We start from the raw sequence: 14,979 nt of genomic DNA on the forward strand, positions 1-14,979 counted from the left end.
AACTTGTGACTAGTGAGCAGTCTTATCAGGTACCTCAAATCTTTAAGCTCTTTGAGAATGTTCTTACTTTGCTTTATTCCTTTTTTCTAAGAGGATAAGTTTAGTTGGGCCTGGTGGTCCAGGCCTGTATTCCTAGCTCTCCAGGAGGTCAAGGGAAGAGGACTGCAACTCAGCAAGACCCTGGGAATGCAGCTCAGTGTGAAGGCCCTGAAGGGGTTCAATTCTCAGTACCCAAACAAACAAACCCATGAGTTTATGTCATTTTTACATAACTATTTCATGGTACAATAAAACTTTGGATTGCAGGTAAGTTGCTCTGTGAGTGTTCCGCAAGATGAACAAATATTTCTAATAATTTTTAACTTGATAAATGAGTGATACCTTGCAATATAAATAGTACGGGATGTCAAATGTCATGTGATCACTACTGAGCCAGTGGTTCTCCCCCTACTCACTGTGGAATTGTGAGTGATTTGTTTCCCACCAGCAAGAGGTTATGGAGGAGATTTCATCAGCAGAGGAAGAGGATAAAAAAGTAGAGGAATCCCTCACTTCAGATGAAGTTAGGGAAATGTGTAAAACGTGGGAAACAGTGCAAAATTTTGTAGAAAAGTATCACTCGAATAAGGCTGTAGCAGTGCAAGTGATGAGTCTAACCACAATGCCTGTGAGGCTTTGGGGGACATCTAGACCCAAACCATAACAAAGGGTTTTTCTGTAGGTACACTTCCTGGAAAAGATGTTTAATGAGTAACACCTGGTTGAGCCTGAGGCTAGGTAGTGTTCAAATAAATAGCATTTATTAAATGCCCTGTGCCAGGTACTATTCCATTTAAGTCATCATAGGTACTGTTATCCTGTTTACAGGTTGGGGACCTAAGGCTTAGAAATGCCTTTGGTCACTGGAATGATGAATGGAGAAGTGTTAGAGCCTTTTTTGGGTAGAAGTCTTCTGTGAGGGGCAAGAGGTCCTCCAGGTAACTCAGGTTTGGGATGGGATGGGAGCAGCTCCTTTAGTCACAGGAGCGTGGCCGAGATGCCCCGGGTATGTTTAGAAGCATCTTGATTTGTTTCTAACTTGGGGAGGGATTCTTAAAAACACCAGTGGAGAGCCAATGAAATGAATACTAAATAAAAGAAGTTTAATTCCTTTAGGAAAACTTTAAAATGCATTTCAAGATTCCTCCCACTATTCTGTATATGTGTAGGGCTCTAAAGAGTTTCATTATCTTTATTTTGATTAATTTGCGAATAAGATTTTTCCCCCTTTTTGCATCAGTCCAGTCCTTCAAATCGCTCATGAAATATCTGAACTAATATGATTTTTTTTTTTTTTTTTTGGTACTGTGGATTGAACTCATGACCTTGCACTTGCAAGGCAGGCAGCGGCACCACTGAGATAAATCCCCGGCCCTACTAATGTGATTTTTTATAATTTGCATCACGTGGGCAGAGAAGATGATAACTATAGATAAGACCTTGGGTGAGGGCAATGTAGGGACAGGTTTCCCCTCTGCCACTGGAGGGGCAGGAATGTTCCCCCCCGCAAAAGCCAGATACTAATGTAAAATATAGTGCAGTTAGCTTATTAATAAGGCATAGCTGCTATCAAGAAATTGACCAACAACAAATGCTGGCAGGGCTGTGGGGAGAAAGGAACCCTTCTCCATTGTTGGTGGGAGTGCAGACTGGTGTAACCACTGTGGAAATCAATATGGAGATAATTCAAAGAGCTGGGACTAGAGGTTCCATTTGACGCTGGTATTCCCCTGCTGGGTATCTTTCCAAAAGAATTAAAAGAATCATACCACAGTGATACATGTGCATCCATGTTTATAACAGTTCGTAATAGCTAAAAATTGGAAACAACCCAAATGCCCATCACCTGGTGACTGGATAAAGAAGATCTGTTTCAGCCATAAAAAATGAGAAACTAGAGACATTTATAGCTAAATGGATGCACATTGAGGCTATACTATTTTTTGTTTTTGTTTGTTTATTTTTTTGGTATCGGGGATCAAACTTGGGCCCTTGTGCTTGTGAGGCACGCTGTGGAACCACTGAGCCAAATCCCTAGCCTGAGGCTGTACTCTTAAGTGAAATAAATAGGACACACTTGAGTAAATACCAAATAGTTTCTCTGGTGTGAAACACTAAAAGTGTAAATAAGGTTCAAATGTACAATTGGGAATGTGAAACAGGAAGAAACTGGCTAAAGGGGAAGAAGGAAGGGGAGGGGAAAGGAAATAAGGAAAAAGAAAAAAATGTGAAAAAAAGGAAAAAAACGGAAACAAAATCTTTGTAACTAGGGAAGGGTGAAGGGGATGAAGGAAGGGCAGGGGTATGGGGAAAAAACAAGAACCAAGACATCATGTAAAGGTACAAGATCCCAATGATAAATGTAACTGGATAGTTTGCTTTAAATGTACCAATAAACTTAATGGGAAGGAGTGGATGCATAGCTAGGAAAAGGGCCTGAGATAGAGTTCAGTGATCAGATATATTAAGAAGAAGAGACAGTGCACTAGGATTTTGGACCAAGAATTAACTTACTTGGGCAACATGAGAAGCAGCTAGCTCTACTAAAGGGAGTTGCAGCCCCTCCCTGCTGATCTCCTGAGTTTTGAGGAATTTAAAATGCAAAATAACCATTTCTTTTCCTCTAAAATCCAAGTTTCCTTTAAACCCTCCATGCTGAGTAATTGGGTTACAGAGCCTGCATTCCAACTAAGAATTTTAAATTCACAGAGCCACCTGTGATATGTGACCACTGAACAATTGAATAAATTTCTCTACTCCACTTACCCATAAAAAGTTTTGGGACCGGGGATTTAGCTCATTGGTTTCGCTGCTTGCCTAGCAAGCGTTAAGGTCCTGAGTTTGGTCCCTGGTACAGGGGGAAAAAAAAAAGTTGTGGACCAAGGGACCAAATGGAATTTCCACTGTTTGGATTCCCCTCTTGGAGAAACTAAGAACCTTTTTTCATCTCCTTATTTCCAATAAAAACTTTTTTCCTCTTCTTTTTTTCCCCCTCTTTTTGGTTTTCAGCTTCATTCTTTGATTTTTTTGAACACCATGAGCTCAGTTTGTACAGAATTAACTTTCATTAGAAACTCTTTCATAAAGGAATAAAACTTTATTATACATATTCTCATTACCATCTTCCTGCAGACACCATTCACAAGTTCAACTCAGGACCAGTAAAGCAGCTTTATTTCTTGTAGTATAAAAAAGAACCTAGAGGTTATTGAAAAACCAGAGTGAAGAATTTCACTATATATTTTTTATTTCTTTTTCTTTTTCTTTTTTTTTTTTAGACAAGGTCTTGCTTGCTGTGTAGTTTAGACTGGTCTAAAATGCACTGTGTACACCAGGCCGGCCTTGAGCATCATGGCAATCCTGCCTCATCCTCCTGAGTCCAGGCATTATAGGTGTGCACCTCCACACCGGCACTATTTCTATATATTATACCACAGTATATAAAATATTAAAATTTTCAGTATCAAAGGCAAATCAGTCACTTGACTTAGGAATACTTATTAGCTGCTAAGTCGGTTACTTGTGTTGACTGTACAGAAGTCATTTATATGATCAGTTTATGAAGTAATAACACTAGCCAGAGATATGAATATCAAAAATAATGTGTTTTGTATGTACAAATATCTATACCTGGGGCATGGCTATCAAGTAACAAGATTTAACACACCTAGCCAGAGGGATAATGGTCCCACTTACAAAAAAAGTCTATATGGAAAAAGCTGGGGTTTTTTTCAAAGTATAATTACATAGCAAAATCCAAGGAAAGATTTCTTTTAAGATGAGAATTTAAGCTTAATGACTTAGGCCAAAGTCTCAGCTACTTTTTTGTGAATTCAGAATGAGTTAGGGGTAGAAGGATACTTTTCCTCTTTGTACTTTTGAAAAGAGGGGGTCCACTTTGCCCAATATTTTTTCTTTGGGGTGGGGGTGGTAGGGATCAGAGACTATCACCAGGTAGCATGTGTCCTTGCTTTTAGTAATAATGGAAATTAACAAATTTATAGGGAAAAAGTTAAATTAAAAAGTAAAAGAAAATTGTAAGGTACTCTAGTTTGGAGAGCTGACAAAGGTGAGGCTTGTCCTTAACAAAGAATAATAATAAAAAAATAGGAAAGGACTAGCTTGAGCAGCTGGGGGTGGCACACTCTGATGAAAGAGATCAGACTTGTCTATATGCAAAGGCAGGGGGCCAGCTTTTAAGGATTCTCTGGTTGGCTGGGATCCTGTTGATTGTGATCTCAGTAGTACTGAGTACAGTACTGCAGCTCTGGAATCCTCACGGTTAGAGGTGCAGTCCCATCTCATGAAGTGATTATAGTGGTTACAGTCATGTGAGGTTCTAGATTTACTGGAATTCGTGATCACAATAGCTGGAAACCTCGGCATAGATAGCTGAAGATCTCTGTAATACCTAATCTTGGTTCCTCAGTCTTGAAACAGGGATAAGGTCATGTAAATTCAGGGCTAATCAAATCTGGCTGGCCAGCTTCTGGACAGATACTTGCTAAATGATCAAAATACATGCAGAGCTGAAGGGCATTTGACCCAAGATTAATTTTAACAAAAGATACAAAATAAAAGTTAAGTTTTTTTCTTTTAGTTAACTATTGGGCATCTTCAGTTCCAAAGGAAAGTCATTAAAAAAAAAAAACAAATAGTTTTAAGTCATGCTGTTAATGAGTAGACTCAGAGCTCAGGATTCTGTCCTCTATCCCCCATGGCGGTCTCTATGTCATGACTGTGTCAAAGCTCAGGGTCTCGCACATGCCAAGGGCTGCACAAACAAGCACCCACGCCAGTATTTCCTGGTGCTGGTTTTAGTGGTTTCGGAAGGTGGTGGTCGGTGAGCCTGAGTCCCCCACTAGTGGGCACTGGCTGGGATGAGCTCACATCCCACAGAGGAGCCAGTGTGAGAGTCCTGGTCAAGGTTTCTTATTTCTGGGAAAAAGAGGCTTCCCTTCTGGGGAGAGGGCCTTCAGGTTCTGGGGAGAAGACGGGTGTGGCGAGCTGCCCTCCCCCAAGACTGCGAACAGGCCACTCAACACCATTGAGTATTTTAGTCTGGTTAGAGCCATTCGCAAGAGTAGGCGCATAGTAACGTATGGGCGGCAGGGGGCGCTGCCGGCAAGGCATTGCTCGTCAGACCCCTGAGCTCGCAGCAGTGCGCACGCGCGGGGTCGAGCGGCTTCTCCAGGCCCGCGAACTGCCCTCCACTGGCTCTGGGCGTACGGTACGTGCTTTTCCCAGTGATGCAGAGCAATGCACATTTTTTCAAAGTTGTTTATTATTGAGATGGTTATACGTACTCTATATAGACAATTTGGAAAGTATGGAAACAACCTCTTCGTTACTCCTGTCAGCGAGAGTGAGGTGACCGTTCAGGTCTGGGTTCCTGCCTCTCGTTTAACATGTGTTCTGGGGCTTCGGCTTCTGGCCTCTCCGGGTATAGGTTCGTCCGCTTAGGCTCGCAGCCCGGCGCTGAGCCCCTCTAGGTTCCTGGTGCAGAGGAGCCCGCCTGCCTGCTCGCGTCACGCTCACCTGCCCGCAATGGTCTCCTGCACTTCCGCCGGCCGGGCGCAGGGAGCGCTCAGACCCCGTGGGACTGGCCTCTGGGAACCCCTGAGAGTTGCTTGGGGACCAGCACGTGGGAGCCATTTGCAGCGGGAGGAGCCACGTAGGCGGATGGAGTGGGGGTCCTTTGGACTCAGTCTCGGGCCAGTGCGCTGGGGAGGTGGGAGCTTGCCTCACCAAGCAACCTCTGGAGTCTCAGTTTCCTCACTTAGAAAATGGGAGCCGCAGAACGTGGAGGGTGACCCTGGGTCTTGGTCCTGCCTGTGGCTCACTTGACCTATGGCTCTGCAAATTCTCAAACTGAATGCTCCAGGGATCTCTCTCTCTGTCTGTCTCTCTCTCTCTCTCTCACACACACACACACACACACACACACACACACACACAAACACATGCACCTATGCCAACCCTTCTCATTCATGGGATCCTGGTGGCCCTGGGAATTCCAGTGGCAACAACTAACAACTTTCTCAGGGTCTGGTTAGGGACCCTAAGACTCCAGAGCTAGGTGGAGAGATAGCAGGGCAGGGCGTCTGGGAGGAACCCACTGCAAACCGGTCAATCCTGCAGGGCTGTGTTGAAGATGAGGAATTTTACTGTTTCAGAGGGGCAGGACACAGAGTCCATGTTCTAGCTAGAAGAGGGCTCTTTGCTCCTGGGGGAAGTGAGGCCAAGCGGGCCATCTGGGGCTCAGTCTGAGGCCCAGCTTTACCTAGTGAAGGCTTTGCTTCTGTCCTGGGCTCCCTGCCCAGAGCCTGTCTCTCTCCCCATGGTGGCAGTCCGATGAGGGAATGAATGGCAAAGCATTTCTTCTTCTATTGAGGGGCAGTTCACTTAGTTCCCACAGTACTTTGAAAGGTAATAGTTCAGAGCAGTCAGGCCGGGGAGGGCAGACACCTCTGGTCAGAGTCCTGAGGTGTGGAGTTGGGGCTTGACACACATGGAGCTGTTACCCATACAGCCCAGTGAACTCCCAGACCCCATGACTGTGACTCGGTGAGCCCCGGTTCTCCAGCCCAAGTGGTTCTGCTGAATGGTAAGTGTGGCTGGGGGATGTGGCTGGGCCAGCATGCCAGAGGACGGGGACTGTAGGGAGGTCTGCTCCTATCCCTGACCCCCCATCACCCTCACTTGTTCCTGGCCAATGGGTCCGGTCCCTGGCCCCAGCTAGAGTCATGCCTCCACCCAAGCTGCCCCGGTGGGTCTGCTTGTCTGGACAGGGTCTGTCAGTGTGCCCTTTGGCATGGCCAGTGTTCTCTCCCGGGTGGAGGAAGGTCTGTCTCAGCGGGCATGGGAGAGAGCAGCCCCTTTTCTAGGCTGCTCATCTTTGGGGTGGAGGCAGCTGTGGCTCCTTGGGGAGCAGCTGGGTGCCTACCTATTTGCAAGAGCCCAGCCTCCCCTCCTAATGGGTACTGGCTGGCTGTGTGTCTCACCTCCAAGCATGTCTGTGTGGGTCCACACCCCTCTGTAAACAGCCAGCTCAAGTCCTGTCTTCAGAGGCCAGCCAAGCTCCACCCAGGGTCAGCCACTTTTCCAGAGGCAAACACTGCCCCCAGAAGCCTCCACCCTCCAGCCCTGCCAGTACTTTGAAGGTAGGAGCCAGGAGGCAAAGTCAAAATTATACGGGGAGTAAACAGCTGAGGACCCAGTTTGGTCTGGCCAGGCTGCTGGCGGTGGCTACAAAGGGACACTGTGAGGGATGCTCTTGGAGCAGAAGGAAGCCATTGAGTTCTCCCAGGACGGGACTTGCCTGCTAAACAGACAGGGAGGACCCCAGTGCTGTGTGAGCAGAATGAAGAGGCAAGTGAGGTGGGGGAAGCTAGTGACCCTGCTGGGGGAGAGCCTGCTGCCTCTGACTAGTTTGAGCTGGAAGTCCACTCTGGCTCCGGAGGGCCTGGAGGGGGCCCCCTTTGACAGTGGATGCACCAGCCCTGTCTGGACCTCCTGATGGACAACAAAGCCCAGCATATACCAGTCTCTGGCAGGTGGTTTGTGGGAGCAGGGCTTCCTACTGTCACCCTGCAATACCTGCTGCTTGAAGTGGGGCTCTTCAGTTTAGTGTGCAGTGTGAATGTATCTGTGTCTTCCCATTGCCCCGTGATAAGAAAGGGTATGAGGCACCAATGTCTCCTGTCATGCAGGGAGGTACTTTTTCTGTCCCTGCTGTACCAGTGAGGAAACTGAGGCTCCATGAGGTCAGCTGAGTTTCACAAGGTCACACATGCTAGGCTGGGCCTCTGCGCATGATTCCGCCTCTCCAGGGTGGCTTGTGAGAAACTGCTTGTGATTTAACTTGGGCCTATGGCCCAAATCACCTCTTGCTTCCACTCCACATAGCCTCACTGCCTGTGGGACACCCTGGCTGAGTGTAGGAGGTGCTGATGTGCAGGATGGAGCCGAGGGGGCCACTGGCTTCCACTGTGGGGCTGAGCAGTGGGCCTGCTCAAGGCAGAGTGAGGGTGATGGGTGCAGAAAGTGCAGAGGGGCTCTGAGCAAGCAGGGTCCTGAGCGACATCCTCTCAGGCACTTAGGGTCTCTAGTGCTGGTGTCCTGTGGTGTTGGGTGCCGGTAGGCTGACTATGGCTCCGGCCTAGGGTTTGCTCCTGAGATCGCTGGGGTCCACTTGGTCCTCACTGTCTCTTGTGGCTGAGGGGCAATTGGTCTCTGACGGCACAGCAGCATATCCCCCGTGGTAGAAGTGAGCCCCTCTCTATTGTGGCTGATTGGAGTCAGGCAGGGAGGCTTGGGGATGTGCCTGTCATAGACAAGTTATGCTCCTGGGCAGAGGACCACACAGTGAAATCCCATGGGAATTACCCAGGACCAGAGGAAGGGGAGACCTGAGATCCCTACTCTTCCTCTCTCAAGGACTCAGAAGAAGGCGCTTGTACAAAAGAGAGAAGGTTTGCTTTGCTAGTAGATTGTCCTCTAAGTAACTTAACAGTTTGAATAAATAAAAAAGTGGCTCGTGATTCATAGACCATCCCTGGGGACCCAGCCCTTGGAGGTTTGGTTAGGTTTTTCATTCTTGCTGGAGCAGAATGCTTTGCTGGAAAAGGATTGGCTGAGGGCCTGTGAGGTTGAACAGAGCCAAGGGGGCTACCAGTCGCCAGGGAGTCTGGACACCTGCGTCAGCTCCTGGTCTCTGCTTGGGTTTTGAATGAATGATCTTTGGGTAATGAATGGAAGAGAAAGATTCTGGAAATGACTGTGAGTTCTTCTTGCCTGTAAAATTTTACCATTGAAGGTAGAGCCTCAGAATGCCAGAACTGGGTTATCAGCAGCTGGGATTAGCTCAGAGACATGTGGCAGGTTCTGTGAAGGAGCTGAACTTGAACTCAGGTCTTCTGACTCCTGACTCAGTGATCTTTCTGGAGGTGGGAATCCCAGCTGAGGGGCCACTTTGTGTTTGCTTTCCTTAGGCTCACAACTGCTGTGCTGCGGGATGTATTCCACACCGCGAACAAAGAAGCATTGGTTTCCATTGCTGCATAACAGAATTGCCACAGACTTAGCAGATGAACAATGCAATTTATTATCATGTGATTTCTGTGGGTCAGGGGTCTGGGAACATCTGGCCTGCTTCTCAGTTCTAGGTATCACTCACTGCAGTCAAGGCATCAGCTTGACTGTTTTCTAGAGCTGTGTCCTTGTCCACAGTTGTGGAGTTGTGGGTAGAATTCAGCTCTTTGTGACTGTGGCACCAGGGTCCCTGCTTTTTTGCCTGGCTGTCAGCTAAGGCTGGTTTCGGCGTCTTGTGGCTGCTTCAGTGCCCTGCCCCTCTCGCTCTTGGGTGGTTCACTTCCTCAAGGCCAGCTAGCTGCTCTCCTCCAGTCTTCTGAGATGGAGTCTTACATCATGTAACATGAACAAGTGCATCCAGTGAGGGACTAGCCTGTGGCTTATCCTATCTACTGACTGCGTGCAAGCTGCAGGTTCCACCCGTATGCAGGGGAAGGGCACTGTACCAGGTGACTCCTTCGGGGCTACCCTTGGCGTGTCTACTAGTAACAGGGATTTACATGAAGAAAACAGGAAAGAGAGAGAGAGAGAGAGAGAGAGAGAGAGAGAGAAAGGGAGGAAAAGAGAAGCAAACTTTTGAAGTAACTAGACATACTGCACCTCCACTTCTGTCCAAGTTTACACTGTGCTTAAAACTAACTCTGGGCTTGGGTCCTCATTCTTTGGTTCCTTTGGGTGCTGATATAGTTGATGACTTTGCTGAGATACGAAGCTGGACTTGATTTTGTTGGTATGAGAAACTAAAAATAATGGACAGGTCAATTTCTTTTTGGTTGGCCTCTCCTCTTGCAAGACTAGTTAAGGTCTCTGTCCTGAGTCAGGCCACTTGGCGCAGGATGAGGAATAATGGTTTCTTTATACTTCCAAGGCCACCCAAAAGACGACCCCTTGGTACCCGTTAGGGTAGACAGAGGAAGGGAGGAAGCTCTGGGAGCTTGGAGGGAAAGGGGTTGGGGTTGGGTTTTTGTGGTTGGCAGAGACTCTTCCTGGCACCCTAGAATGGGGAGTGGCTGTGTGGATGTCAGTGGGCCAGTGGGACTTGATCTTGCTGGTAGACACCAAGAGTTAGAGTCACCACAACTGAGCCCGTGGGAATGAGGGGCCCACAGCAGATCAATGATAGAGTCCCTCTGACACAGGCACTGTATTCACGAACAACCAAGCCTTTGCAGGCAGACAAAGGTCCCAGTGTTACTGGGTATCAGGTCCACCCTGGTTAGAAGGTGCCTAGTTCATGACTGCACATCACAAATGATGAGAGATTACTCAGAGTCAGTGTCAGTTTAAACTCCAAGAAGACCAGAGGGGCTGCCTTAATTGAGATCCCTCAGCATGAGGTAGTCTCAGGAAAAGACAGCCCCAAACTGAAGCTTCTGTGGTTTTTTTATTGGTAGAACTAGGAATGCAAGGGTGAAAGACAAAAGAAGGACGTCTGTGTAGGAATTAATGTAGAGGACAGGGGAAAGACAGGGTAAGGACAGTGTGGCCTGCTACATGACTGACCTCAGGGCCAATGTAAGTAATAAATCAGAGTATAGGGAGAACAAGGGCCAGGACATATATTCATAAGGCAGTGTATGTTGATTCTACATGGACTTGTGGCCCTGTAAGTTATCTTTTAATTTTGAACCGTGTATTCTGGGAGGTTTTGGGCTTGTGGCCCCTAAAATCCCTTATCTCTTCATATCCATCTCATACTTATTTCAGGCCAATGTCCCCACAAGTAGGGTATTGGAAAAAAAAAAAACCCTGAAGAAACTAGATTGTGAGGTCTGAGCAAAAATTTATTGTCAAGAAGGGTCTAATCTAGGCCAGAGATCAGGCTTTATGGATGAGGTTTGGGGAAGAAAATTAAAGCTGGCTTTCTGAAGACTTTGAGCTATACCTGCACATTATCAGGTTGCAAAGACTCCAAGTGATGGCTGGGAACACTCTGGGCTGGGTAGAAGGGGCTTGCCACCTGCGTGAGGTGTGTACCCGGAATTGTGGTGTCCAGATAAACAGCTGTGCATGGAACATCCAAGGTGGAATGTAGTTCTCAGTCTAGTCTGCCCTGGGGTTGGCAGGCTAGGTGATTAGGTCAGGTTTGTCAGGAGTCTCAGCCAGATTTAATTTTATTTAGAAAAATTATCAAATGAGATATTCTTCAAATCTGAATGCCATGGAGCAAACTCTTGCTTGTTGTGCAAATACAAATAATATTCATGACCAGAAGCTTCTTTCTAGGTCTTCAGAGTGGATTTCTGGGCTTGGGCTGGATCTGTGCAGTCAGAGGGGCCCAGTGGTTTTATTATGTCTATTTTATAGATAAGGAAGCTGAAGTTCTGACCAGTAATGTAGCTGGCAGCAACTTCACATGATGTCAATGGCAGAGTTGAGGGGAGCGTCCCTACCACTTTGCCCCTCTATGAGTCCAGTGGTCCTTGATCTTTGGAGTAGCCTAGGGACATATGGGCACAGAGATGCCATCCACAAGCTCCTTCACAGTGGACCACAGTGAACAGACTTTCCCCGCTCTTCGGATACATAGTCAGGGTTGCAAACCACTGGGGCAAAGTTTTGCTGATTAAACCAAGAAGGTTTGGTCACTAAGTAGATGAAAAGGGGCATCATTCACTACTTTGAATAATTCATGAGTTCATTGAGGAGCAGTTGTGGAATAATTTGTTCTCTTGTGACCAAATCAAACCATGCTGTTATGATTTAGATCTAAACAGGCTCCCCAAAGCCTTGTGTTTGGAAGGTGATTGAACTATGGTGGAGGTATAGCTGACTTGCTGATGGATGGTGGGATCTCGTGGGAAAAGGCAGGTCCCTGGGGCCTGTTCTGATAGGGTGTATCTTTATTTCTGGCTCCTCTCTTTATCTTCTACTTTCTGGCTGCCATGACATGAAGATCTTTCCTCTTTGATGTCCCTTTGCCATGCTCTCCTGCCTTGGAGCTGATGGGCTATGGAATGAAACCTGTAAGCAAACTGTAAGCCACAATAAACATCTCCATGTTTAAGCTGTGTCTCAGCAGTGAGGAAATGACTAAGACATACATGGTTGTGTCTGATGTCTGCAATTCAGCAGTCTTCATGGAGGACCAAGGGTGCTGGGCTGAATATTTCAGAGAGCCCCTGAGGCCAAGAGGCTTGCATTAGCTTTACATATTCCTTGTATGTGGTGTGGTTTTGGTATGATTCATCCCCAAAGGCTCATGTGCTAGAAGCTTGGTCCCCAGTGTGAGGTTGCTGAGGTGGTGGAACCTTTAAGAGACAGGTCCTGGTGGGAGGTTAATGGAGGCAGTGCCCTTAGGGACAATTTATAATTCTTGTGGCCTGGTCACTGAATCTTGCTGGCTTTCTTGCCCCCTGTGATCTCTTCTGCACGTGCTCCCACCATTGTGATGCCATCCAGCATGAGGTCTTTACCAGAGGCCAAACAGATGGGGCCACCTGATGTTGGATTTCAGCCTTCAAAACTGAGAGCTAAATAAACTTTCCTTTATCAAGTTTAGCCTCAAGTATTTTGTTACAGCAACAGACTACAGAGTAATAGTCTCTGCTAAGAGGTACCTAACTGTGCATTAGCAGGATAGAAATAATGAAGTCTTCTGTGTGCTTTATTTTGGGTGTTGGGAATTGAACCCAGGGCCTTGCACACTTGCACATGCTAGGAAAGTATTCTATGGTGAGCTATATACCTAGCTTTTTCCCCCTTATGCTGGAGATTGAGCTCAAGGCCTTGTGCATGCTAGAAAGTGCTCTGCCACTGAGCTATGGCCCCAGCACTCCCCTCTTTTTATTTTTTTGAGACAGGGTCTCAGTGTGTAGCCTAGGCTGACATTGAACTCATGATCCTCATGCCTTAATCTGAGTGCTTGGATTATAGGTGTGTGCCACCATACCCAGCTCTTACTTTTTATTTTGAGACAGGATCTGGCTGAGTTGATCAGCATAGCTTCAAATCTGCAATCTTGCCTCAGGCTCATGAAGATCTGGGATTCCAGGTTTTGCTGTCATGCCCAGTGTTGTACTGTTGGTGCCCACCTCATGGCTCAGACATCTCTGGCTATGTAGCCCGAGATGCCATCTAATTTCCATACCCCCAGCTCAGTGTTCTCTGCCCCTCTTCAATCTGCATTGATCAGAATCTGTAATCCCATGAATGTGGTGCAGCAATTAAACAGGATCCTCACAGGAAGGGCTTTGATTTCCTTCCTCAGCTCTGCTGGCAGTGTGATTGATGTTCCTGCCTCCTTCTGATAGTGCTGGCGAAAGACATTCTGTTTCTTCACTGCAAGGGGTGCCTCTTGTTTGTAGTGATTTATTGCATTTGTAACACTGACATTCACAAGGAATTGCATGTTTATTCAGGCACAGAATCTCTTCCTCCAAAATGCATGCATGAAGGGAGAGCAAGAGGAGTGTGGAAGGTCTTCCCAGTGAGTGGGAGAGGTTCCTCCCTGGATTTCCTCAGCATGTCTGCTTCCTGCCAAGCTGGGCATCTTGAATCAATTTACAAATAACTTCCAAGAAAGGTAGAGGTGAATTAATTTCAGAAATTGATGAGCAATTTAAAATTCAGTCAGAGTTTGTAGGGTTCTTATAGGGCCAGGCAGTATGCAAAAGGGCCAGAGGGTGAAAACTAAAACACCTTAAGGTCGTGGGCAAGGTAGAGATAAAAACAGGGAACCTCATACAAGTGGAGATGAAAGAGGAACTGGGCAGAAGCTGGGCAGAAGCACAGAGGAGCTAGTGTTGACTTGCAGCCTGGGCAGCTATGACCAACAAAGGAAAGGGCCAGAGGTATGTGTGGGCTCGTGATGCTTCTGCTCAGCTCTGGAGGGGGCAGATCACATTGGAATAACCAGTGGACAACTACCTCAGGCACTCGTGTAAGGGCACAACATCACTGTGGAAAACTAGCCTAATTGGCCAAATGTCATCTGGAACCACTTAGGTTTGGAGCGGGGTGAGGTGACCAGCCTTTTAGTGTGCCTCAGGCTGCTGGTTGGGATGAGCACTTTGCACACAGTATAGAGACATTAGTTTCTTCTCGGAAGTCCACATATAAATTCGAGCAGACATATCATGAATATCAGTTGGAAGGTACAACATTTTCAGCCCTCTTGAGTACTTATTTGTATTGGTCAGTTTTTCACTGCTGTGTCTAAATGCCTGATATAAACAACCTAAAAGAGGAAAGGTTTATTTTGGCTCATGGCATCAGAGGATCAGTCCATGGTTGGCAGGCTCCAAGGCAGAAATGGCATAATGGAGGGGCATGAAGGAGGCAAGCTGCTCATGTCATGATAGCCAGGAAGATGGAGACGGGGAAAGAGCCCAAGAAGAGATACAACCGCAAAGGCATATCCCCAGTGACCTGTTCCTCCACCAGTTAGCTATGTATTCTTCAGTGGATTAAGCCATTTATGGGGTTAGTGTACTCATGCTTCTCATAAGGTTAATGTAATCACCTGTTATGGTTTAGATATAAAATGCCCCTCAAAGTTCTAAAGTGGGACTCTTGGAAGGCGATTAGATAATGGGCTTCTAAGGATGTGGCCCAGGACTGAACAGCCTGGAAGAGAAGCTGGGTCAGGCCTTGGACTGTCTTGGCTGGTCCAGGTGGCCCATGGGCATTGCATGGTTCTCTGCAGTGCTTTCCCATTAGCCTCCCTTCTTCTGGAAGTCCTGCTGTGCCAGGCAACTGCTATCCTGGGAAACGCTGGTGTGCGAACTTATAGCACCTGTGTATTTTATGCATAAAAGGGGCAGGCTGTTCTCCCCTCACTCTTCCAAGAAAATTGCGCTTGGATGAAGGATGTCTGCTACCAGCTCCCTTGCCTTAGACTCTGCT

Source organism: Fukomys damarensis, unplaced genomic scaffold, assembly GCF_012274545.1.
Source record: "Fukomys damarensis isolate Sample0158 unplaced genomic scaffold, DMR_v1.0_HiC HiC_scaffold_8, whole genome shotgun sequence".
Lineage (NCBI taxonomy): Eukaryota > Metazoa > Chordata > Mammalia > Rodentia > Bathyergidae > Fukomys > Fukomys damarensis.